Genomic DNA, 27,464 nt, shown 5'->3' on the forward strand with positions numbered 1-27,464 from the left:
GACTCAGTATATTCCAGGTACTCAATCTAATTTCTTTGCCCTCTGAATTGCTATAGATATATTCCGGTACTTGTTAGCAGTCTCTGGTCATATTCTACTCATGTCTGAGTTGTTCCTCTCTACTTCCTAAGTAGTCATTTATGTTCTATGCTTTCTATAGTTGTACAACTTCAGACAATTTACTTAATTATTCTCCCTGCCATGTCACAAGATATAATCATTTATTTAGTTAAATATTTTCAGAGGTATATCTGTGAGAGACTGCTGTATTATATTTAGTGTTATTAAACACATGTGGCAGCAATAGAGTATATCTCATTACCCTACCTTACAACAACTATAGCTACCTGATTTATATGTTGGTCCTTATTACCTTGGTGGATAATTATATTCTGCAACATTAAATCAACTGCTACAAATCAAATATTATTAGAGAAAGAATTTATATAATCTCAGCAGCTGAGGTCTATTTTTCACTTAAACCATGATTTCTTATTTGAAACATTTAGTGACTTTCACTGATCCTGACACATATTGAAGAGGAACTCCTCATCGGATGTCTTCAGGATGGACCCACTCCGCTCCGGATGGATGAAGATAGAAGAGGCCGCATGGATGAAAACTTCGCTGGCTGGATGAAGATGGAAGAGGCCGCCCGGATGAAGATTTCTTGCCAGCTCATTGGATCCTTCAAGCGGAACTTCAAGAACTGTAAGTGGATCATTGGGGGTTAGTGTTAGGTTTATTTAAGGGTTTTTTGGGTGGGTTTTATTTTTAGAGTAGGGTCTGGGCAGGTAAAAGAGCTAACTGCCCTTTTAAGGGCAATGCCCATACAAATGCCCTTTTCAGGCAATGGGGAGCTTAGGTTTTTTAGATAGGGGGGTTGGTTGTGTGGGTGGTGGGTTTTACTGTTGGGGGGGTGTTTGTATTTTTTTTTACAGGTAAAAGAGCTGATTTCTTTTGGTAGTTTTTTATAGGCTAGGGTTTTTTATTTTAGGGGGGGGCTTTTTTATTTGGATAGGGCTATAAGATTAGGTGTAATTCTTTTTTATTTTTGATACTGTGGTTTTTTATTTTTTGCAACTTAGTCGGCTAGATTACGAGTTTTGCGTTAAGCTGAAAAAGCAGCGTTAACAGGTCCTAAGGCTGCTTTTTCACTACCGCTGCTATTACGAGTCTTGAGCTGGCATTCTGTCCCAATCAGCCAATACAATGCAAGCTCAATCCTACTGGCTGATTGGATCAACCAATAGGATTGAAGTTCAATCCTATTGGCTAATCCAATCAGCCAATAGGATTTTTTCTACCTTAATTCCTATTGGCTGATAGAACTCTATCAGCCAATCAGAATCTAAGGGACGCCATCTTGGATGCGTCACTTAAAGAGATATTCATTACGAAGAAACCGTTGTTTGAAGAGGATGCTCCACGTCGGAAGGATGAAGATAGAAGATGCCGCTTGGATGAAGACTTCTCCCGGTAAGTGAATCTTCAGGGGTTAGTGTTAGGATTTTTTTAAGGGTGTATTGGGTGGGTTTATTTTAAGATTAGGGTTTGGGCCTTGAAAAGAGCTAAATGCCCTTTTAAGGGCACTGCCCATCCAAATGCCTTTTTTAGGGAGCTTAGGTTTTTTTAGTTAGTATTTTATTTGTGGGGTTGGTTGTGTGGGTGGTGGGTTTTACTGTTGGGGGGGTTGTTTGTATTATTTTTTTTACAGGTAAAAGAGCTGATTACTTTGGGGTAATGCAACGCAAAAGGCCCTTTTAAGGGCTATTGATATTTTAGTTTAGGCTAGGGTTTTTTTATTTTGGGGGGGCTTTTTTATTTTGATAGGGCTATTAGATTAGGTGTAATTAGTTTAAAGATCTTGTAATTTGATTTTTATTTTCTGTAATTTTGTGTTTTATTGTTTTGTTTATGATTTAGCTAAGTTAATTTGTATTTAATTTAGTTAATTTATTTGATTGTAGTGTAATGTTAGGTGTTATTGTAACTTAGATTACATTTTATTTAACAGGTCAATTTGTATTTATTTTAGCTAGTTATTAAATAGTTAATAACTATTTAGTAACTATTCTACCTAGTTAAAATAAATACAATTTTTCCTGTAAAATAAAAATAAACCCTAAGCTAGCTACAATGTAACTATTAGTTATATTGTAGCTAGCTTACGGCTAGATTTAGAGTTTTGTCGGTAACAACCCGAAAAGCTAACGCTGGCTTTTTTCTGGCCGCACCATAAAAATAACTCTGGTATTGAGAGTCCACATAAAGGCTGCGTTAGGCTCCAAAAAAGGAGCGTAGAGCATATTTAACGCAACTTCAACTCTCGATACCAGAGTTGCTTACGCAAGCGGCCAGCCTCAAAAACGTGGTCGTGCACGATTCCCCCATAGGAAACAATGGGGCTGCTTGAGCTGAAAAAAAACCTAACACCTGCAAAAAAGCTGCGTTCAGCTCCTAACGCAGCCCCATTGTTTGCTATGGGGAAACACCTCCTACGTCTGCACCTAACACTCTAACATGTACCCCGAGTCTAAACACCCCTAGCCTTACACTTATTAACCCCTAATCTGCCGCCCCCGCTATCGCTGACCCCTGCATATTATTATTAACCCCCAATCTGCCGCTTCGTAAACCGCCGCTACTTACATTATCCTTATGTACCCCTAATCTGCTGCCCCTAACACCACCGACCCCTATATTATATTTATTAACCCCTAATCTGCCCCCCACAACGTCGCCTCCACCTGCCTACACTTATTAACCCCTAATCTGCCGACCGGACCTGAGCGCTACTATAATAAAGTTATTAACCCCTAATCCGCCTCACTAACCCTATAATAAATAGTATTAACCCCTAATCTGCCCTCCCTAACATCGCCAACACCTAACTTCAATTATTAACCCCTAATCTGCCGACTGGAGCTCACCGCTATTCTAATAAATGTATTAACCCCTAAAGCTAAGTCTAACCCTAACACTAACACCCCCCTAAATTAAATATAATTTTAATCTAACGAAATTAATTATCTCTTATTAAATAAATTATTCCTATTTAAAGCTAAATACTTACCTGTAAAATAAATCCTAATATAGCTACAATATAAATTATAATTATATTATAGCTATTTTAGGATTAATATTTATTTTACAGGTAACTTTGTAATTATTTTAACCAGGTACAATAGCTATTAAATAGTTAATAACTATTTAATAGTTACCTAGTTAAAATAATAACAAAATTACCTGTAAAATAAATCCTAACCTAAGTTACAATTAAACCTAACACTATACTATCATTAAATTAATTAAATAAAATACCTACAATTACCTACAATTAAACAATCCGATTGGCTGTTCCGATCAGCCAATAGAATGCGAGCTCAATCTGATTGGCTGATTGGATCAGCCAATCGGATTGAACTTGATTCTGATTGGCTGATTCCATCAGCCAATCAGAATATTCCTACCTTAATTCCGATTGGCTGATAGAATCCTATCAGCCAATCGGAATTCGAGGGACGCCATCTTGGATGACGTCCCTTAAAGAAACCGTCATTCTTCAGTTGGACGTCGCCGGATGAAGATGGGTCCGCGGTGGAGGTCTTCAGGATGGAGCCGGTCGTCATCGGATGAAGATAGAAGATGCCGCTTGGAAGATGATGGTTGCCGGTCCGGATCTACTCTTCTTCCCGGATAGGATGAAGACTTTGGAGCCTCTTCTGGACCTCTTCAGCCACCGGATGATGGATCGCCAGCCCCCGCTTGGGTTGGATGAAGATTTTGGAGCCAGGACCGATCGGTGATACCCGGTGAGGTGAAGACAAGGTAGGATGATCTTCAGGGGCTTAGTGTTAGGTTTATTTAAGGGGGGTTTGGGTTAGATTAGGGGTATGTGGGTGGTGGGTTGTAATGTTGGGGGGGTATTGTATGTGTTTTTTTTTACAGGCAAAAGAGCTGAACTTCTTGGGGCATGCCCCGCGATGGGCCCTGTTCAGGGCTGGTAAGGTAAAAGAGCTTTGAACTTTAGTAATTTAGAATAGGATAGGGCATTTTTTATTTTGGGGGTCTTTGTTATTTTATTAGGGGGCTTAGAGTAGGTGTAATTAGTTTAAAATTGTTGTAATATTTTTCTTATGTTTGTAAATATTTTTTTATTTTTTGTAACTTAGTTCTTTTTTATTTTTTGTACTTTAGTTAGTTTATTTCATTGTAGTTATTTGTAGGTATTGTATTTAATTAATGTATTGATAGTGTAGTGTTAGGTTTAATTGTAGGTAATTGTAGGTATTTTATTTAATTAATTTAATGATAGTATAGTGTTAGGATTAATTGTAACTTAGGTTAGGATTTATTTTACAGGTAATTTTGTAATTATTTTAACTATTTTAGCTATTAAATAGTTCTTAACTATTTAATAGCTATTGTACCTGGTTAAAATAAATACAAAGTTACCTGTAAAATAAATATTAATCATAAAATAGCTATAATATCATTATAATTTATATTGTAGCTATATTAGGATTTATTTTACAGGTAAGTATTTAGCTTTAAATAGGAATAATTTATTTAATAAGAGTTAATTAATTTCGTTAGATTTAAATTATATTTAAGTTAGGGGGGTGTTAGTGTTAGGGTTAGACTTAGCTTTAGGGGTTAATACATTTATTAGAATAGCGGTGAGCTCCGGTCGGCAGATTAGGGGTTAATAATTGAAGTTAGGTGTCGGCAATGTTAGGGAGGGCAGATTAGGGGTTAATACTATTTATTATAGGGTTAGTGAGGCGGATTAGGGGTTAATAACTTTATTATGATAGCGGTGCGGTCCGGTCGGCAGATTAGGGGTTAATAAGTGTAGGCAGGTGGAGGCGACGTTGAGGGGGGCAGATTAGGGGTTAATAAATATAATATAGGGGTCGGCGGTGTTAGGGGCAGCAGATTAGGGGTACATAAGGATAACTTAAGTAGCGGCGCTTTGCGGTCGGCAGATTAGGGGTTAATTATTGTAGGTAGCTGGCTGCGACGTTGTGGGGGGCAGGTTAGGGGTTAATAAATATAATATAGGGGTCGGCGGTGTAAGGGGCAGCAGATTAGGGGTACATAAGGATAACGTAGGTGGCGGTCGGCAGATTAGGGGTTAAAAAAATTTAATCGAGTGGCGGCGATGTGGGGGGGCCTCGGTTTAGGGATACATAGGTAGTTTATGGGTGTTAGTGTACTTTAGAGTACAGTAGTTAAGAGCTTTATAAACCGGCGTTAGCCCAGAAAGCTCTTAACTACTGACTTTTTTCTGCGGCTGGAGTTTTGTCGTTAGAATTCTAACGCTCACTTCAGACACGACTCTAAATACCGGAGTTATAAAAATCCCATTGAAAAGATAGGATACGCAATTGACGTAAGGGGATCTGCGGTATGGAAAAGTTGCGGCTGAAAAGTGAGCGTTAGACCCTTTTTTGAGTGACTCCAAATACCGGAGGTAGCCTAAAACCAGCGTTAGGAGCCTCTAACGCTGGTTTTCACGGCTACCGCCAAACTCCAAATCTAGCTGTTAGGGTTTATTTTATAGGTAAGTATTTAGTTTTAAATAGGAATAATTTAGTTAATGATAGAAATTTTATTTAGATTTATTTTAATTATATTTCAATTAGGGGGTGTTAGGGTTAGGGTTAGACTTAGGGGTTAATACATTTAATATAGTGGCTGCGACGTTGGTGGCGGCAGATTAGGGGTTAATAAGTGTAGGTAGGTTGCGGCGACATTGGGGGCGGCAGATTAAGGGTTAATAAATATAATGTAGGTGTCGGCAATGTTGGGGGCAGCAGATTAGGGGTTAATAAATATAATGTAGGTGGCGGCGATGTCCAGAGCGACAGATTAGGGGTTAATAAGTATAATGCAGGTGTCGGCGATGTCGGGGGCGGCAGATTAGTAGTTAATAAGTGTAAGATTAGGGGTGTTTAGACTCGGGGTTCATGTTAGGGTGTTAGGTGTAAACATAAAATGCGTTTCCCCATAGGAATAAATGGGGCTGCGTTACCGAGTTTTACGCTGCTTTTTTGCAGGTGTTAGACTTTTTCTCAGCCAGCTCTCCCTGTTGATCCCTATGGGGAAATTGTGCACAAGCATGTACGGCCAGCTCACCGCTCACTTAAGCAGCGCTGGTATTGGAGTGCGGTATGGAGCTCAATTTTGCTCTACGCTCACTTCTTGCCTGTTAACGCCGGGTTTGTGAATAACCCGTAATACCAGCGCTGCAGGTAAGTGAGCGGTGAGAAAAAAACGCACAGCTCCTAATGCAAAACTCGCAATCTGGCCGAGTGTTTTTTATTTTTTTGTAATTTAGAAATTTTTAATAGTAGATTTAAATAATTTGAGTACAGTTAGGTTTTTAAATATGTAATATAGTTCATTTAATTGGTAGTTTAATGTAATTTTAGTATAATAGTTAGGGTAGGTTAATTAATAGTTTAATTTAATTGTAGAACAATAGATAGGGTAGGTTAATTAATAGTTTAATTTAATTGTAGAACAATATTTAGGGTAGGTAAATTAATAGTTTAATAGTTTAATGTAATATTAGTATAATAGTTATGGTAGGTTAATTAATAGTTTAATATAGTTTAATTTAATTCTAAAGGTAAGTTTAAATGTATTATAAGATAGGGATGTTGTATTTTAATGTAAAGTTAGCGGGTTGTTAGGTTAAGGGGTTAATAGCTTAGTTTATGGTAATGTGGGGGCTTGTGGTTTAGGGGTTAATAGGTTTAGTAAGTGGTAGTGATGTGGGAGGCCAGGGGTTTAGGGGTTAATGCATTTATTTAGTTGCGGTGGGATCTGGGAGCGGCAGGATAGGGGTTAATACTTTTATTTAGTTGCGGTGGGGTCTGGGAGCGGCGGGATAGGGGTTAATACTTTTATTTAGTTGCGGTGGTGTTGTGGATTGGCGAAATAGGGGTTAATAGGTTTAGTTAATGGTAGTGATGTGGGAGGCCAGAGGTTTAAGGGTTAATACGTTTATTTATGGGTTGGCGGGTTCCGGGAGCTGCGGCATAGGGGTTAATAAATTTATTTAGGTTGCAGCGATGTCGGGGGCAGCAGAATAGGGGTGTTTAAACTCAGGATTTATGTTAGGGTGTTAGGTGTAAACGTAACTGGTTTTCTACCATATAAATCAATGGGATATCTGGCAGCATCGAACATAAGCTTTCACTGATTCCTATGGCATCCGCGGCCTCCAGGGTGGCGGATTGAAAACCATGTACGCTGGGCCGGAATAGCCGCGAGCGTACCGGTTAACTATTTGATAACTTTTAAAAAGTGCGAAATAGTGCCGAATGTGTATTCGGAACATCTGTAATGATGTAAGCATCGATCTATGTTGGATTGAGACCGGAGGATCGTATGTTACGACAGAATTCAGCATTTGTCGGTCTGTAGGCTTTGATAACCAGGTCAGATCAATCTCGCTACAATTGCGCAGCAGAATTCCAGCTTATTTCAGGTTGACGGCTTGATAAATATCCCCCTACTATCTTACATATATATTCTCGTGTTAACCAAGATAAATTTACTAAGGAGATTAAAGAATAAGAGGAAGCAATAAATGTAGCTAATCTATAAATTTTAGTATCTGATTTCTTATTCATGCCATTTGGTTTTCCAGTATTGACCTTATAAATCCAGTATACTTCTCTCCTAAGTAGGAACTTGTCCCCACCCTTATTATCGTAAGGTACATGGTCAATGGCTAAAAATCTGAAACCTACTTCGATGTTAGTAATTTCAGATGACAAATGTAAATGAAAGTGTTTTGCTACAGGTGTACTTAGCAACCCTGCTTTAAGGGAAAGTAAGTGTTCCCTAATTCTGTCTTTCAGCATTCTAGTTGTGCACCCTACATACTTTTTACCACCAAAGTCACAAATAATTAAATATACTACGTAACTGGAATTGCATGTTAGGTGAAATTGTATTTCTTGTTCTTTATTATCATTATCAAGAAACTTGTCTGTTAGAATTGTAAGATTTACAGGGTATGGTGCCACATTTTAAAAAAAACCTTCTTAGGTGTTAACTAACTAGTGCTATGCATAGACACACTTTTACTGAAATCTCTATACATTCTCTCGCCAATTATCTTGGCCTTTCTCGATATGAATCTCATATTATGTAGAAGTTCTTTATTCAGAAGGGGGTCTTTATCAAGAATAGGGAGATATTTTCTAACAATGTTGCAGATATTTGTATATTGCTTGCTGTAGTTTGTGCTAAAGGTTAGACCACTGCTATATCCCCCCCTTGTCTTAAACTGACTTATTATCTATCAAGAGGATCTCTCTATTCATTGATGCTACTTTCTTATTGGTCATATCTAGTATTTGTCTATCATAACCTCTAGAGATTAGTCTGTGAGATCAGCTGCTTGAATGATATAATCTTCAGTTTTAGTGCAGTTTCTTCGGCGTCTCATATATTGGCCTTTAGAAATAGCCTTCTTAAGATGTGTAGGATGGTGAGAATCTGCCCTCAAAATAGTATTCCCTGCAATGGGTTTTCTGAATGTTTTAGAATGAATACATTTTTTATTGTGATCAATCAATAAGGTTACATCCAGATATGGTATCTCTGTTCTAGATGAGCTACTTGTGAAAATTAAATTGTCAGTGTTGTTGTTAATGTATTTCAGAAATTGTTCAAGGGTATGATTATCCCCAGACCACACTAGTAGCAAATTATCAATAAATCATCAAAAAATATGTCTTGATGTATTTCCTAAAGGGGTTCATTTGTGTAAAGATTTTTTCAAACTCAAAATGTCTCAAATAGATGTTGGCATATGAGGGGGCGAATTTTGCCCCCATTGCCATACCGCATTTTTGCAAGTAATATTGACCTTGAAAAAGAAAATAGTTATGGTATAAAAGAAATTCAGCCACTTTACAAATAAATTCAATAAAAATATCATCATATTTCATAAGTGTTTTTAGAATTAGGTACAGTGAGTTTAAACCTTATTGATGCAGGATGCTACTAGTTTACAATTATCATCTGCTTCTAACTCTTTCAACATTCTTAACAGGTGCTTGGTGTCTCTGACAAGTCCAGGGCAGTTTTTTACTATCGGTTGCAAAAATCCTGGACTTGTTTATACCAGTGACTCCTTTGGTGAATACGTTGTTTTAAAGAAATTCAAATAAAAGTCAAGTTTTATTTTTCCTCCTTGGGGCACGCTTTATGGACTTTCTTTCGTATGTCATATATAATACGCACAGTTAATTTGAAATACAATTAGACTGTAGGGGATATTTATCAAAGGTATGTCGGACCTGATCTAACAGTGCGAATCAGGTCCGACAGACCTCGCTGAATGCGGAAAACAATACGCTCTCCGTATTCAGCATTGCACCAGCAGCTCTTGTGAGATGCTGGTGCAACGCCGCCCCCTGCAGACTCGCGGCCAATCGGGTTGGTGATCTCTGTCCGCCTGCTCAGAGCAGGCGGACAGGTTATGGAGGAGCGGTCTTTAGCCTGCAGGCTCGCCAGAAACACGGGGCATCAAGCTCCAGTTGCAGCTTGATAGATATACCCCTGTGTGTCCCCTATGTGTGTCACTGGCTGTATAATATAATATATATCATATATAATACCCGCGGTTAATATGAAATACAATTAGACTGTGTGTCCCCTATGTGTGTCACTGGCTGTATAATATAATATATATCATATATAATACTCACAGTTAATATGAAATACAATTAGACTGTGTGTCCCCTATGTGTGTCACTGGCTGTATAATATAATATAAATCATATATAATACTCGCGGTTAATATGAAATACAATTAGACTGTGTGCCCCCTATGTGTGTCACTGGCTGTATAATATAATATATATCATATATAATACTCGCGGTTAATATGAAATACAATTAGACTGTGTGTCCCCTATGTGTGTCACTGGCAGTATAATATAATATATATCATATATAATACTCGCGGTTAATATGAAATACAATTAGACTGTGTGTCCCCTATGTGTGTCACTGGCTGTATAATATAATATATATCATATATAATACTCGCGGTTAATATGAAATACAATTAGACTGTGTGTCCCCTATGTGTGTCACTGGCTGTATAATATAATATATATCATATATAATACTCGCGGTTAATATGAAATACAATTAGACTGTGTGTTGCCTATGTGTCACTAGCTGTATAATATAATATATATCATATATAATACTCGCGGTTAATATGAAATACAATTAGACTGTGTGTCCCCTATGTGTGTCACTGGCTTTTTAATATAATATATATCATATATAATACTCACGGTTAATATGAAATACAATTAAACTGTGTGTCCCCTATGTGTGTCACTGGCTGTATAATATAATATATATGATATATAATACTCGCGGTTAATATGAAATACAATTAGACTGTGTGTCCCCTATGTGTTTTACAGGCTGTATAATATAATATATATCATATATAATACTCGCGGTTAATATGAAATACAATTAGACTGTGTGTCCCCTATGTGTGTCACTGGCTGTATAATATAATATAAATCATATATAATACTCGCTGTTAATATGAAATACAATTAGACTGTGTGTCCCCTATGTGTTTTACAGGCTGTATAATATAATATATATCATATATAATACTCGCGGTTAATATGAAATACAATTAGACTGTGTGTCCCCTATGTGTGTCACTGGCTGTATAATATAATATAAATCATATATAATACTCGCGGTTAATATGAAATACAATTAGACTGTGTGTCCCCTATGTGTGTCACTGGCTGTATAATATAATATATATCATATATAATACTCGCGGTTAATATGAAATACAATTAGACTGTGTGTCCCCTATGTGTTTAACAGACTGTATAATATTATATATATCATATATAATACTCGTGGTTAATATGAAATACAATTAGACTGTGTGTCCCCTATGTGTGTCACTGGCTGTATAATATAATATAAATCATATATAATACTCGCGGTTAATATGAAATACAATTAGACTGTGTGTTCCCTATGTGTGTCACTGGCTGTATAATAAAATATATATCATATATAATACTCGCGGTTAATATGAAATACAATTAGACTGTGTGTCCCCTATGTGTTTAACAGACTGTATAATATTATATATATCATATATAATACTTGTGGTTAATATGAAATACAATTAGACTGTGTGTCCCCTATGTGTGTCACTGGCTGTATAATATAATATAAATCATATATAATACTCGCGGTTAATATGAAATACAATTAGACTGTGTGTTCCCTATGTGTGTCACTGGCTGTATAATAAAATATATATCATATATAATACTCGCGGTTAATATGAAATACAATTAGACTGTGTGTCCCCTATGTGTGTCACTGGCTGTATAATATAATATAAATCATATATAATACTCGTGGTTAATATGAAATACAATTAGACTGTGTGTCCCCTATGTGTGTCACTGGCTGTATAATATAATATATATCATATATAATACTCGCGGTTAATATGAAATACAATTAGACTGTGTGTCACCTATGTGTCACTGGCTGTATAATATAATATATATCATATATAATACTCACGGTTAATTTGAAATACAATTAGACTGTGTGTCCCCTATGTGTGTCACTGGCTGTATAATATAATATATATCATATATAATACTCACGGTTAATATGAAATACAATTAGACTGTGTGTCCCCTATGTGTTTTACAGACTGTATAATATTATATATATCATATATAATACTCGAGGTTAATATGAAATACAATTAGACTGTGTGTCACCTATGTGTCACTGGCTGTATAATATAATATATATCATATATAATACTCACGGTTAATTTGAAATACAATTAGACTGTGTGTCACCTATGTGTCACTGGCTGTATAATATAATATATATCATATATAATACTCACGGTTAATATGAAATACAATTAGACTGTGTGTCCCCTATGTGTTTTACAGACTGTATAATATAATATAAATCATATATAATACTCGCGGTTATTATGAAATACAATTAGACTGTGTGTCCCTTATGTGTCACTGGCTGTATAATATATATATCATTAGTGATGTCGCGAATAGTTCGCCGGCGAATAGTTCGCCGGCGAATAGTTCCCGGCGAACATAGCATGTTCGCGTTCGCCGCGGCGGGCGAACATATGCGATGTTCGGTCCGCCCCCTATTCGTCATTATTGAGTAAACTTTGATCCTGTACCTCACAGTCAGCAGACACATTACAGCCAATCAGCAGCAGACCCTCCCTCCCAGACCCTCCCACCTCCTGGACAGCATCCATTTTGATTCATTCGGAAGCTGCATTCTTAGTGAGAGGAGGGACAGTGTAGCTGCTGCTGATTTAATAGGGAAATCCATAGCTAGGCTAGTGTATTCAGTGTCCACTACAGTCCTGAAGGACTCATCTGATCTCTGCTGTAAGGACAGCACCCCAAAAAGCCCTTTTTAGGGCTAGAACATCAGTCTGCTTTTTTTTTTTCCTGTGTAATCTAATTGCAGTTGCCTGCCTGCCAGCGTGTGTGTCAGGGTCACAGCGTATACTGTGCCCACTTGCCCAGTGCCACCACTCATATCTGGTGTAACAGTAGTGTACATTTAAAAAACAACAACACTTTTTTGACTGTGAAATAGCAGACAGCTGCCAGTACCCAAGATGGCCGCCAATAAGGCAGATGGGGAGGGTTAGAGAGCTGTTTTGGGGGGGATCAGGGGGGATGCTACACCACAGCATATGTAAATGTGCTAAAAAAAAATAAAAAATTAAAAACCTTTTATTTTAGTACTGGCAGACTTTCTGCCAGTACTTAAGATGGCGGAGACAATTGTGGGGTGGGGGAGGGAAGGGAGCTGTTTGGGAGGGATCAGGGGGTGTAATGTGTCAGGTGGGAAGCTGATCTCTACACTAAAGCTAAAATTAACCCTTCAAGCTCCCTACAAACTACCTAATTAACCCCTTCACTGCTAGCCATAATACACGTGTGATGCGCAGCAGCATTTAGCGGCCTTCTAATTACCAGAAAGCAACGCCAAAGTCATATATGTCTGCTATTTCTGAACAAAGGGGATCCCAGAGAAGCATTTACAACCATTTGTGCCATAATTGCACAAGCTGTTTGTAAATAATTTCAGTGAGAAACCTAAAATTGCGAAAAAATTTAAGTTTATTTTAAATTTGATCGCATTTGGTGGTGAAATGGTGGTATGAAATATACCAAAATGTGCCTAGATCAATACTTTGGGTTGTCTACTACACTACACTTAAGCTAAAATTAACTCTACAAGCTCCCTACATGCTCCCTAATTAACCCCCTCACTGCTGGGCATAATACACGTGTGGTGCGCAGCGGCATTTAGCGGCCTTCTAATTAACAAAAAGCAACGCCAAAGCCATATATATCTGCTATTTCTGAACAAAGGGGATCCCAGAGAAGCATTTACAACCATTTGTGCCATAATTGCATAAGTTGTTTGTAAATAATTTCTGTGAGAAACCTAAAGTTTGTGAAAAAGTGAACAAATTTATTTTATTTGGTCGCATTTGGCGGTGAAAAGAAGCCATGAAATATACCAAAATGGGCCTAGATCAATACTTTGGGATGTCTTCTAAAAAAAAAAATATATACATGTCAAGAGATATTCAGTTATTCCTGACAGATATCAGGGTTCCAATGTAACTAGCGCTAATTTTGAAAAAAAGTGGTTTTGAAATAGCAAAGTGCTTCTTGTATTCATTTCCCTATAACTTGCAAAAAAAGCAAAGAAGATGTTAACATTGGGTATTTCTAAACTCAGGACAAAATTTAGAAACTATTTAGCATGGTTGTTTTTTGGTGGTTGTAGATGTGTAACAGATTTTGGGGGTCAAAGTTAGAAAAAGTGTGTTTTTTTCCATTTTTCCCTCATATTTTATAATGTTAGGTGATTTATGCCCTTTATGGATTAAAACCAGACTCTGCATCAACTATGTAATTTTCCATGGGAGTTTTGCCAGGGATCCCCCTCCGGCATGCCACAGTCCAGGTGTTAGTCCCCTTGAAACAACTTTTCCATCACTATTGTGGCCAGAAAGAGTCCTTGTGGGTTTTAAAATTCGCCTGCCTATTGAAGTCTATGGCGGTTCGCCTGGTTGCCCGTTCGCAAACTTTTGCAGAAGTTCGCAAATTTTTATGTTCGCGACATCACTACTCAGGACAAAATTTAGAAACTATTTAGCATGGTTGTTTTTTGGTGGTTGTAGATGTATAACAGATTTTGGGGGACAAAGTTAGAAAAAGTGTGTTTTTTCCATTTTGTCCTCATATTTTATAATATTTTTAATAATAAATTATAAGATATGATGAAACTAATGGTATCTTTAGAAAGTCCATTTAGTGGTGAGAAAAACGGTATATAATATGTGTGGGTACAGTAAATGAGTAAGAGGAAGATTACAGCTAAACACAAACACCGCAGAAATGTAAAAATAGCCCTGGTCCTTAAGGGAAAGAAATTGAAAAATGGCCTTGGTCCTTAAGGGGTTAAAAAAAAACTAGAAATTTGACTGTGAAATAATAGCAGTCAGTTTCCTTCACACGTGTGCGTTTCAGGGCCTGCCAGGGCACAGTGTCACACCAGTGCAACTCATATCGGGTGTAACAGTAGTGTACATTTAAAAAAAAAAATACAATTTTGACTGTAATAGATTGAATAGCAGTTAGTTGTCTGCAAACGTGTGTGTCAGGCCTACAGCGTCTACTCTGCCAACTTCTGCCAGTGCACAGTGCCACTCATGTCTGTTGTCACAGTAGCTTGCACGCATAGTACCACTAATCGAAAAAAAAATGACAGGCAGAGGCAGGCCAGCCCGCAGGGTCCGTCGTGGTCGTGGTGCTGTGAATCCCTTTGGCCCTAGAATAATGCCCAGTTTTCAGAGGCCACGTACCCTGAACTCGAAAAGTTCTGAGGACATAGTTGACTGGCTAACACAGGACACCCAATCTTCTACAGCTTCCGCTTGGAACCTTGACGCACCATCCTCCTCCAGCTTAGCTTCAGGCACCTCTCAAGTGACCACTCGCCCGCCTGCCACCACCAACACTAGCACCACAGCCGCTTCACTTGATTTGTCAGAGGAGTTATTTACACATCAGTTGGAAGAAATGAGTGATGCGCAACCATTAATGCCATGTAGATAACAGGGATATGTCTCAGTCAGGCAGCATTACACACATGGACGTACGGTGTGATGATGATGATGTTGTACCCGCTGTGGGAGTTTGGTCTGTCACTGTGAAGCGGGCGTAACCCTTACACTACCTGATCGATACAACATCATACCTGATGTTTTAAAGCACGTTATTCCAAATAATTTAGGAATGTTAGGTGATTTATGCCCTTTATGGCTTAAAACCAGACTCTGCATCAACTATGTAATTTTCCATGGGAGTTTTGCCATGGATCCCCCTCCGGCATGCCACAGTCCAGGTGTTAGTCCCCTTGAAACCACTTTTCCATCACTATTGTGGCCAGAAAGAGTCCCTGTGGGTTTTAAAATTCGCCTGCCTATTGAAGTCTATGGCATTTTTATGTTCGCGACATCACTATATATCATATATAAAACATATATCTAACAACAAGACTCCAGCCGCAGAAAAAAAGTCAGGAGTTAAGAGCTCTATGGGCTAACGCCGGTTTATAAAGCTCTTAACTACTGTGCTCTAAAGTATACTAACACCCATAAACTACCTATGTACCCCTAAACCGAGGCCCCCCCCACATCGCCGCCACTCTAATAAAAATTTTTAACCCCTAATCTGCCGACCGCACACCGCCGCAACCTACGTTATCCCTATGTACCCCTAATCTGCTGCCCCTAACATCACCGACACCTACATAATATTTATTAACCCCTATTTTTTTTTTACAAAAAATAAAAAAATAATTTACAAACATTAGAAAAATATTACAACAATTTTAAGCTAATTACACCTACTCTAAGCCCCCTAATAAAATAACAAAACCCCCCAAAATAAAAAAATGCCCTACCCTATTCTAAAATAAAAATAGAAAAGCTCTTTTACCTTACCAGCCCTTAAAAGGGCCTTTTGCGGGGCATGCCCCAAAGAATTTAGCTCTTTTGCCTGTAATAGAAAACATACAATACCCCCCCCAACATTACAACCCACCACCCACATACCCCTAATCTAACCCAAACCCCCCTTAAATAAACCTAACACTAAGCCCCTGAAGATCTCCCTACCTTATCTTCACCACGCCGGGTATCACCGATCCGTCCAGAGGAGCCTCTGAAGTCTTCATCCAAGCCCAAGCGGGGGCTGAAGAAGTCCATCATCGGGCTGAAGAGGTCCATCATTGGGCTGAAGAGGTCCATCATCGGGCTGAAGTCTTGATCCAAGCGGGCGCTGAAGAGGTCCATCATCGGGCTGAAGTCTTCTATCAAGCGGCATCTTCAATCTTCTTTCTTCCGGCTCCATCTTCATCCCGCCGACGCGGGACATCCTTCCTCCACAACGAACTCCCGATGAATGAAGGTTCCTTTAAGGGACGTCATCCAAGATGGCGTCCCTCGAATTCCAATTGGCTGATAGGATTCTATCAGCCAATCGGAATTAAGGTAGGAAAATTCTGATTGGCTGATGGAATCAGCCAATAAGATTCAAGTTCAATCCGATTGGCTGATCCAATCAGCCAATCAGATTGAGCGCGCATTCTATTGGCTGTTCCAATCAGCCAATAGAATGTGAGCTTAATCTGATTGGCTGATTGGATTGGCTGATTCCATCAGCCAATCAGAATTTTCCTACCTTAATTCCGATTGGCTGATAGGATTCTATCAGCCAATCGGAATTCGAGGGACGCCATTTTGGATGACGTCCCTTAAAGGAACCATCATTCGTCGGGCAGGATGGATGTTCCGCGTTGGCGGGATGAAGATGGATCCGGAAGAAAGAAGATTGAAGATGCCGCTTGATAGAAGACTTCAGCCCGATGATGGACCTCTTCAGCGCCCGCTTGGATCAAGACTTCAGCCCGATGATGGACCTCTTCAGCGCCCGCTCTGATCAAGACTTCAGCCCGATGATGGACCTCTTCAGCCCGATGATGGACCTCTTCAGCCTGATGATGGACTTCTTCAGCCCCCGCTTGGGCTTGGATGAAGACTTCGGAGGCTCCTCTGGACGGATCGGTGATACCCGGCGTGGTGAAGATAAGGTAGGGAGATCTTCAGGGGCTTAGTGTTAGGTTTATTTAAGGGGGGTTTGGGTTAGATTAGGGGTATGTGGGTGGTGGGTTGTAATGTTGGGGGGGGTATTGTATGTATTTTTTTACAGGCAAAAGAGCTGAATTCTTTGGGGCATGCCCCACAAAAGGCCCTTTTAAGGGCTGGTAAGGTAAAAGAGCTTTTCTATTTTTATTGTAAAATAGGGTAGGGCATTTTTTTATTTTGGGGGGCTTTGTTATTTTATTAGGGGGCTTAGAGTAGGTGTAATTAGCTTAAAATTGTTGTAATCTTTTTCTAATGTTTGTAAATTATTTTTTTATTTTTTGTAACTTAGTTCTTTTTTTATTTTTTTGTACTTTAGTTAGTTTATTTAATTGTATTTATTTGTAGGTATTTGTATGTAATTAATGTATTGATAGTGTAGTGTTAGGTTTAATTGTAGATAATTGTAGGTATTTTATTTAATTAATTTATTGATAGTGTAGTGTTAGGTTTAATTGTAACTTAGGTTAGGATTTATTTTACAGGTAATTTTGTAATTATTTTAACTAGGTAGCTATTAAATAGTTATTAACTATTTAATAGCTATTGTACCTGGTTAAAATAAATACAAAGTTACCTGTAAAATAAATATTAATCCTAAAATAGCTACAATATAATTATTATTTATATTGTAGCTATATTAGGGTTTATTTTACAGGTAAGTATTTAGCTTTAAATAGGAATAATTTATTTAATAAGAGTTAATTTATTTTGTTAGATAAAAATTATATTTAACTTAGGTGGGTGTTAGTGTTAGGGTTAGACTTAGCTTTAGGGGTTAATAAATGTATTATAGTAGCAGTGAGGTCCGGTCGGCAGATTAGGGGTTAATAAGTGTAGGTAGGTGGTGGCGACGTTGTGGGGGGCAGATTAGGGGTTAATAAATATAATATAGGGTTCGGCGGTGTTAGGGGCAGCAGATTAGGGGTACATAGGGATAACGTAGGTGGCAGCGGTGTACGGAGTGGCAGATTAGGGGTTAAAAAAATATGCAGGGGTCAGCGATAGCGGGGTCGGCAGATTAGGGGTTAATAAGTGTAAGGTTAGGGGTGTTTAGACTCGGAGTACATGTTAGGGTGTTAGGTGCAGACATAGGAAGTATTTCCCCATAGGAAACAATGGGGCTGCATTAGGAGCTGAATGATGCTTTTTTGCAGGTGTTAGGTTTTTTTTTCAGCTCAAACGGCACCATTGTTTCCTATGGGGGAATCGTGCACGAGTACGTTTTTGAAGCTGGCTGCGTCCGTAAGCACCGCTGGTATTGAGAGTTGCAGTGGCGGTAAATTATGCTCTACGCTCCCTTTTTGGAACCTAACGCAGCCCTTCTGTGAACTCTAAATACCAGCTGTATTTAAAAGGTGCGGGAGAAAAAAAGCATGCGTAGCTAACGCACCCCTTTGGCCGCAGAACCAGTGTTTTATAGGCTGTATAATATAATATATATCATATATCATACTCACGGTTAATATGAAATACAATTAGACTGTGTGTCCCCTATGTGTCACTGGCTGTATAATATAATATAAATCATATATAATACTCGCGGTGAATATGAAATACAATTAGAGTGTGTGTCCCAGAAGAAATCTGTAGTTACAGAAAAGGGGATGGAGTGCAGCCAGGGGGGCACAAACCAATCTAAGTGCAGATTAAAAGATATATTCCACTTTATTCACAAAAGATCATCAAGATGTACACTTACAGACTTCACCCTCAAACATATGAGGTAAGTAATGGCACATTCGTATCGATATTCACAGATAAGCAATAATCCACACTTAATGTGAAGTGAAGTTCAAGTGATCCCTTATCACGCCGTGTACACTTAGCCCACTACAGACTAACAGGGGTTTTCCTGGTGGTAATAAACTTGGTACGCAAATAGTGTTCTTTCCCCACAGTCACACTGTTACTTATAGTCCAGGGCCGTAGTTATTAAGGGTCACCTGTGTCCTCCGTCTACAAGATGGGCGTGGCCTTACGCATTTTGCTGGGCTCCTCCCAGCTTCGTCAGATTGCCTCTGCTTTTTATTGTGCTTGCAGGGGGATTATTGGTTCTTGGCTTTTTATAATTTATATTTATACCTTTGTGGCGCTACCTGACTATTGTATGTTTACAATAGTTTTTTTTCAGAGTGTGTGTCCCCATGTGTTTTACAGGCTGTATAATATTATATATATCATATATTATACTCACGGTTAATATTTGCCCCTACAAATCTTAAATCTTTGTTATGTGTTTATTACGTTAAAAACTTTATTTTCTCTGTCTTCCATTTTGATAAGAAAGATGTCATCTGCATTGTTTGCTCAGGCCTTGTTTGATACTGCTGTACTTTATGTGCTTTGCTAATTAGTATCATGTGACTTATTACCTTTAAATTGTATACCCTTAGCTTGTTACATAAAGCTTGTTGTCAGATCAGTGCAGCATGTGCAGTTCTCAAGTGTGTTAGTACATATGTGTAGGGAGTTATAACAAGGAGTTAGTACATAAGTGTAGGGAGTTATAACAAGGGGTTAGTACATAAGTGTAGGGAGTTATAACATGGGGTTAGTACATAAGTGTAGGGAGTTATAACAAGGAGCTAGTACATAAGTGCAGGGAGTTATAACAAGGGGTTAGTACATAAGTGTAGGGAGTTATAACAAGGAGTTAGTACATAAGTGTAGGGAGTTATAAAAAGGAGTTAGTACATAAGTGTAGGGAGTTATAACACGGAGTTAGTACATATGTGTAGGGAGTTATAACACGGAGTTAGTACATATGTGTAGGGAGTTATAACAAGGAGTTAGTACATAAGTGTAGGGAGTTATAACAAGGGGTTAGTACATAAGTGTAGGGAGTTATAACATGGGGTTAGTACATAAGTGTAGGGAGTTATAACAAGGGGTTAGTACATAAGTGTAGGGAGTTATAACAAGGAGTTAGTATATAAGTGTAGGGAGTTATAAAAAGGAGTTAGTACATAAGTGTAGGGAGTTATAACACGGAGTTAGTACATATGTGTAGGGAGTTATAACACGGAGTTAGTACATATGTGTAGGGAGTTATAACAAGGAGTTAGTACATAAGTGTAGGGAGTTATAACAAGGAGTTAGTACATAAGTGTAGGGAGTTATAACAAGGGGTTAGTACATAAGTGTAGGGAGTTATAACAAGGAGTTAGTACATAAGTGTAGGGAGTTATAACAAGGAGTTAGTACATAAGTGTAGGGAGTTATAACAAGGAGTTGTTAGTACATAAGTGTAGGGAGTTATAACAAGGAGTTAGTACATAAGTATAGGGAGTTATAACAAGAAGTTAGTACATAAGTGTAGGGAGTTATAACAATGAGTTAGTACATAAGTGTAGGGAGTTATAACACAGAGTTAGTACATAAGTGTAGGGAGTTATAACATGGAGTTAGTACATAAGTGTAGGGAGTTATAACATGGAGTTAGTACATAAGTGTAGGGAGTTATAACATGGAGTTAGTACATAAGTGTAGGGAGTTATAACAAGGAGTTAGTACATAAGTGTAGGGAGTTATAACATGGAGTTAGTACATAAGTGTAGGGAGTTATAACATGGAGTTAGTACATAAGTGTAGGGAGTTATAACATGGAGTTAGTACATAAGTGTAGGGAGTTATAACATGGAGTTAGTACAAAAGTGTAGGGAGTTATAACATGGAGTTAGTACATAAGTGTAGGGAGTTATAACATGGAGTTAGTACATAAGTGTAGGGAGTTATAACATGGAGTTAGTACATAAGTGTAGGGAGTTATAACATGAAGTTAGTACATAAGTGTAGGGAGTTATAACATGGAGTTAGTACATAAGTGTAGGGAGTTATAACACAGAGTTAGTACATAACTGTATGGAGTTATAACACAGAGTTAGTACAGAAGTGTAGGGAGTTATAACAAGGGGTTAGTACATAAGTGTAGGGAGTTATAACAAGGGGTTAGTACATAAGTGTAGGGAGTTATAACATGGAGTTAGTACATAAGTGTAGGGAGTTATAACAAGGAGTTAGTACATAAGTGTAGGGAGTTATAACATGGAGTTAGTACATAAGTGTAGGGAGTTATAACATGGAGTTAGTACATAAGTGTAGGGAGTTATAACAAGGAGTTAGTACATAAGTGTAGGGAGTTATAACATGGAGTTAGTACATAAGTGTAGGGAGTTATAACATGGAGTTAGTACATAAGTGTAGGGAGTTATAACATGGAGTTAGTACATAAGTGTAGGGAGTTATAACATGGAGTTAGTACATAAGTGTAGGGAGTTATAACAAGGGGTTAGTACATAAGTGTAGGGAGTTATAACATGGAGTTAGTACATAAGTGTAGGGAGTTATAACATGGAGTTAGTACATAAGTGTAGGGAGTTATAACAAGGGGTTAGTACATAAGTGTAGGGAGTTATAACATGGAGTTAGTACATAAGTGTAGGGAGTTATAACATGGAGTTAGTACATAAGTGTAGGGAGTTATAACATGGAGTTAGTACATAAGTGTAGGGAGTTATAACATGGAGTTAGTACATAAGTGTAGGGAGTTATAACAAGGGGTTAGTACATAAGTGTAGGGAGTTATAACATGGAGTTAGTACATAAGTGTAGGGAGTTATAACATGGAGTTAGTACATAAGTGTAGGGAGTTATAACACAGAGTTAGTACATAACTGTATGGAGTTATAACACAGAGTTAGTACATAAGTGTAGGGAGTTATAACAAGGGGTTAGTACATAAGTGTAGGGAGTTATAACAAGAGGTTAGTACATATATGTAGGGAGTTATAACATGGAGTTAGTACATAAGTGTAGGGAGTTATAACAAGGGGTTAGTACATAAGTGTAGGGAGTTATAACAATGAGTTAGTACATAAGTGTAGGGAGTTATAACAAGGGGTTAGTACATAAGTGTAGGGAGTTATAACAATGAGTTAGTACATATGTGTAGGGAGTTATAACAAGGAGTTGTTAGTACATAAGTGTAGGGAGTTATAACAAGGAGTTTGTACATAAGTGTAGGGAGTTATAACACGGAGTTAGTACATAAGTGTAGGGAGTTATAACAAGGGGTTAGTACATAAGTGTAGGGAGTTATAACACAGAGTTAGTACATAAGTGTAGGGAGTTATAACAAGGAGTTAGTACATATGTGTAGGGAGTTATAACAAGGGGGTAGTACATAAGTGTAGGGAGTTATAACAATGAGTTAGTACATATGTGTAGGGAGTTATAACAAGGGGTTAGTACATAAGTGTAGGGAGTTATAACAATGAGTTAGTACATATGTGTAGGGAGTTATAACAAGGGGTTAGTACATAAGTGTAGGGAGTTATAACACAGAGTTATTACATAAGTGTAGGGAGTTATAACAAGGAGTTAGTACATAAGTGTAGGGAGTTATAACAAGGGGTTAGTACATAAGTGTAGGGAGTTATAACAAGGGGTTAGTACATAAGTGTAGGGAGTTATAACAAGGGGTTAGTACATAAGTGTAGGGAGTTATAACACAGAGTTAGTACATAAGTGTAGGGAGTTATAACAAGGAGTTAGTACATAAGTGTAGGGCGTTATAACAAGGGGTTAGTACATAAGTGTAGGGAGTTATAACAAGGAGTTAGTACATAAGTGTAGGGAGTTATAACAAGGGGTTAGTACATAAGTGTAGGGAGTTATAACACAGAGTTAGTACATAAGTGTAGGGAGTTATAACAAGGAGTTAGTACATAAGTGTAGGGAGTTATAACACGGAGTTAGTACATAAGTATAGGGAGTTATAACAAGAAGTTAGTACATAAGTGTAGGGAGTTATAACAATGAGTTAGTACATAAGTGTAGGGAGTTATAACACAGAGTTAGTACATAAGTGTAGGGAGTTATAACATGGAGTTAGTACATAAGTGTAGGGAGTTATAACATGGAGTTAGTACATAAGTGTAGGGAGTTATAACATGGAGTTAGTACATAAGTGTAGGGAGTTATAACAAGGAGTTAGTACATAAGTGTAGGGAGTTATAACATGGAGTTAGTACATAAGTGTAGGGAGTTATAACATGGAGTTAGTACATAAGTGTAGGGAGTTATAACATGGAGTTAGTACATAAGTGTAGGGAGTTATAACATGGAGTTAGTACAAAAGTGTAGGGAGTTATAACATGGAGTTAGTACATAAGTGTAGGGAGTTATAACATGGAGTTAGTACATAAGTGTAGGGAGTTATAACATGGAGTTAGTACATAAGTGTAGGGAGTTATAACATGAAGTTAGTACATAAGTGTAGGGAGTTACAACATGGAGTTAGTACATAAGTGTAGGGAGTTATAACACAGAGTTAGTACATAACTGTATGGAGTTATAACACAGAGTTAGTACAGAAGTGTAGGGAGTTATAACAAGGGGTTAGTACATAAGTGTAGGGAGTTATAACAAGGGGTTAGTACATAAGTGTAGGGAGTTATAACATGGAGTTAGTACATAAGTGTAGGGAGTTATAACAAGGAGTTAGTACATAAGTGTAGGGAGTTATAACATGGAGTTAGTACATAAGTGTAGGGAGTTATAACATGGAGTTAGTACATAAGTGTAGGGAGTTATAACAAGGAGTTAGTACATAAGTGTAGGGAGTTATAACATGGAGTTAGTACATAAGTGTAGGGAGTTATAACAAGGAGTTAGTACATAAGTGTAGGGAGTTATAACATGGAGTTAGTACATAAGTGTAGGGAGTTATAACATGGAGTTAGTACATAAGTGTAGGGAGTTATAACAAGGGGTTAGTACATAAGTGTAGGGAGTTATAACATGGAGTTAGTACATAAGTGTAGGGAGTTATAACATGGAGTTAGTACATAAGTGTAGGGAGTTATAACAAGGGGTTAGTACATAAGTGTAGGGAGTTATAACATGGAGTTAGTACATAAGTGTAGGGAGTTATAACATGGAGTTAGTACATAAGTGTAGGGAGTTATAACATGGAGTTAGTACATAAGTGTAGGGAGTTATAACATGGAGTTAGTACATAAGTGTAGGGAGTTATAACAAGGGGTTAGTACATAAGTGTAGGGAGTTATAACATGGAGTTAGTACATAAGTGTAGGGAGTTATAACATGGAGTTAGTACATAAGTGTAGGGAGTTATAACACAGAGTTAGTACATAACTGTATGGAGTTATAACACAGAGTTAGTACATAAGTGTAGGGAGTTATAACAAGGAGTTAGTACATATGTGTAGGGAGTTATAACAAGGGGTTAGTACATAAGTGTAGGGAGTTATAACAATGAGTTAGTACATATGTGTAGGGAGTTATAACAAGGGGTTAGTACATAAGTGTAGGGAGTTATAACAATGAGTTAGTACATATGTGTAGGGAGTTATAACAAGGGGTTAGTACATAAGTGTAGGGAGTTATAACACAGAGTTAGTACATAAGTGTAGGGAGTTATAACAAGGAGTTAGTACATAAGTGTAGGGAGTTATAACAAGGGGTTAGTACATAAGTGTAGGGAGTTATAACAAGGGGTTAGTACATAAGTGTAGGGAGTTATAACAAGGGGTTAGTACATAAGTGTAGGGAGTTATAACACAGAGTTAGTACATAAGTGTAGGGAGTTATAACAAGGAGTTAGTACATAAGTGTAGGGAGTTATAACAAGGGGTTAGTACATAAGTGTAGGGAGTTATAACAAGGAGTTAGTACATAAGTGTAGGGAGTTATAACAAGGGGTTAGTACATAAGTGTAGGGAGTTATAACACAGAGTTAGTACATAAGTGTAGGGAGTTATAACAAGGAGTTAGTACATAAGTGTAGGGAGTTATAACACGGAGTTAGTACATAAGTATAGGGAGTTATAACAAGAAGTTAGTACATAAGTGTAGGGAGTTATAACAATGAGTTAGTACATAAGTGTAGGGAGTTATAACACAGAGTTAGTACATAAGTGTAGGGAGTTATAACATGGAGTTAGTACATAAGTGTAGGGAGTTATAACATGGAGTTAGTACATAAGTGTAGGGAGTTATAACATGGAGTTAGTACATAAGTGTAGGGAGTTATAACAAGGAATTAGTACATAAGTGTAGGGAGTTATAACATGGAGTTAGTACATAAGTGTAGGGAGTTATAATATGGAGTTAGTACATAAGTGTAGGGAGTTATAACATGGAGTTAGTACATAAGTGTAGGGAGTTATAACATGAAGTTAGTACATAAGTGTAGGGAGTTATAACATGGAGTTAGTACATAAGTGTAGGGAGTTATAACACAGAGTTAGTACATAACTGTATGGAGTTATAACACAGAGTTAGTACATAAGTGTAGGGAGTTATAACAAGGGGTTAGTACATAAGTGTAGGGAGTTATAACAAGGGGTTAGTACATAAGTGTAGGGAGTTATAACATGGAGTTAGTACATAAGTGTAGGGAGTTATAACAAGGAGTTAGTACATAAGTGTAGGGAGTTATAACATGGAGTTAGTACATACGTGTAGGGAGTTATAACATGGAGTTAGTACATAAGTGTAGGGAGTTATAACAAGGAGTTAGTACATAAGTGTAGGGAGTTATAACATGGAGTTAGTACATAAGTGTAGGGAGTTATAACATGGAGTTAGTACATAAGTGTAGGGAGTTATAACATGGAGTTAGTACATAAGTGTAGGGAGTTATAACATGGAGTTAGTACATAAGTGTAGGGAGTTATAACAAGGAGTTAGTACATAAGTGTAGGGAGTTATAACATGGAGTTAGTACATAAGTGTAGGGAGTTATAACATGGAGTTAGTACATAAGTGTAGGGAGTTATAACATGGAGTTAGTACATAAGTGTAGGGAGTTATAACATGGAGTTAGTACATAAGTGTAGGGAGTTATAACAAGGGGTTAGTACATAAGTGTAGGGAGTTATAACATGGAGTTAGTACATAAGTGTAGGGAGTTATAACATGGAGTTAGTACATAAGTGTAGGGAGTTATAACAAGGGGTTAGTACATAAGTGTAGGGAGTTATAACATGGAGTTAGTACATAAGTGTAGGGAGTTATAACATGGAGTTAGTACATAAGTGTAGGGAGTTATAACATGGAGTTAGTACATAAGTGTAGGGAGTTATAACATGGAGTTAGTACATAAGTGTAGGGAGTTATAACAAGGGGTTAGTACATAAGTGTAGGGAGTTATAACATGGAGTTAGTACATAAGTGTAGGGAGTTATAACATGGAGTTAGTACATAAGTGTAGGGAGTTATAACACAGAGTTAGTACATAACTGTATGGAGTTATAACACAGAGTTAGTACATAAGTGTAGGGAGTTATAACAAGGGGTTAGTACATAAGTGTAGGGAGTTATAACAAGAGGTTAGTACATAAGTGTAGGGAGTTATAACATGGAGTTAGTACATAAGTGTAGGGAGTTATAACAAGGGGTTAGTACATAAGTGTAGGGAGTTATAACAATGAGTTAGTACATAAGTGTAGGGAGTTATAACAAGGGGTTAGTACATAAGTGTAGGGAGTTATAACAATGAGTTAGTACATATGTGTAGGGTCTTATAACAAGGAGTTGTTAGTACATAAGTGTAGGGAGTTATAACAAGGAGTTTGTACATAAGTGTAGGGAGTTATAACACGGAGTTAGTACATAAGTGTAGGGAGTTATAACAAGGGGTTAGTACATAAGTGTAGGGAGTTATAACACAGAGTTAGTACATAAGTGTAGGGAGTTATAACAAGGATTTATTACATATGTGTAGGGAGTTATAACAAGGGGTTAGTACATAAGTGTAGGGAGTTATAACAATGAGTTAGTACATATGTGTAGGGAGTTATAACAAGGGGTTAGTACATAAGTGTAGGGAGTTATAACAATGAGTTAGTACATATGTGTAGGGAGTTATAACAAGGGGTTAGTACATAAGTGTAGGGAGTTATAACACAGAGTTAGTACATAAGTGTAGGGAGTTATAACAAGGAGTTAGTACATAAGTGTAGGGAGTTATAACAAGGGGTTAGTACATAAGTGTAGGGAGTTATAACAAGGGGTTAGTACATAAGTGTAGGGAGTTATAACAAGGGGTTAGTACATAAGTGTAGGGAGTTATAACACAGAGTTAGTACATAAGTGT

The sequence above is a fragment of the Bombina bombina genome, chromosome 6, assembly GCF_027579735.1.
Source record: "Bombina bombina isolate aBomBom1 chromosome 6, aBomBom1.pri, whole genome shotgun sequence".
Lineage (NCBI taxonomy): Eukaryota > Metazoa > Chordata > Amphibia > Anura > Bombinatoridae > Bombina > Bombina bombina.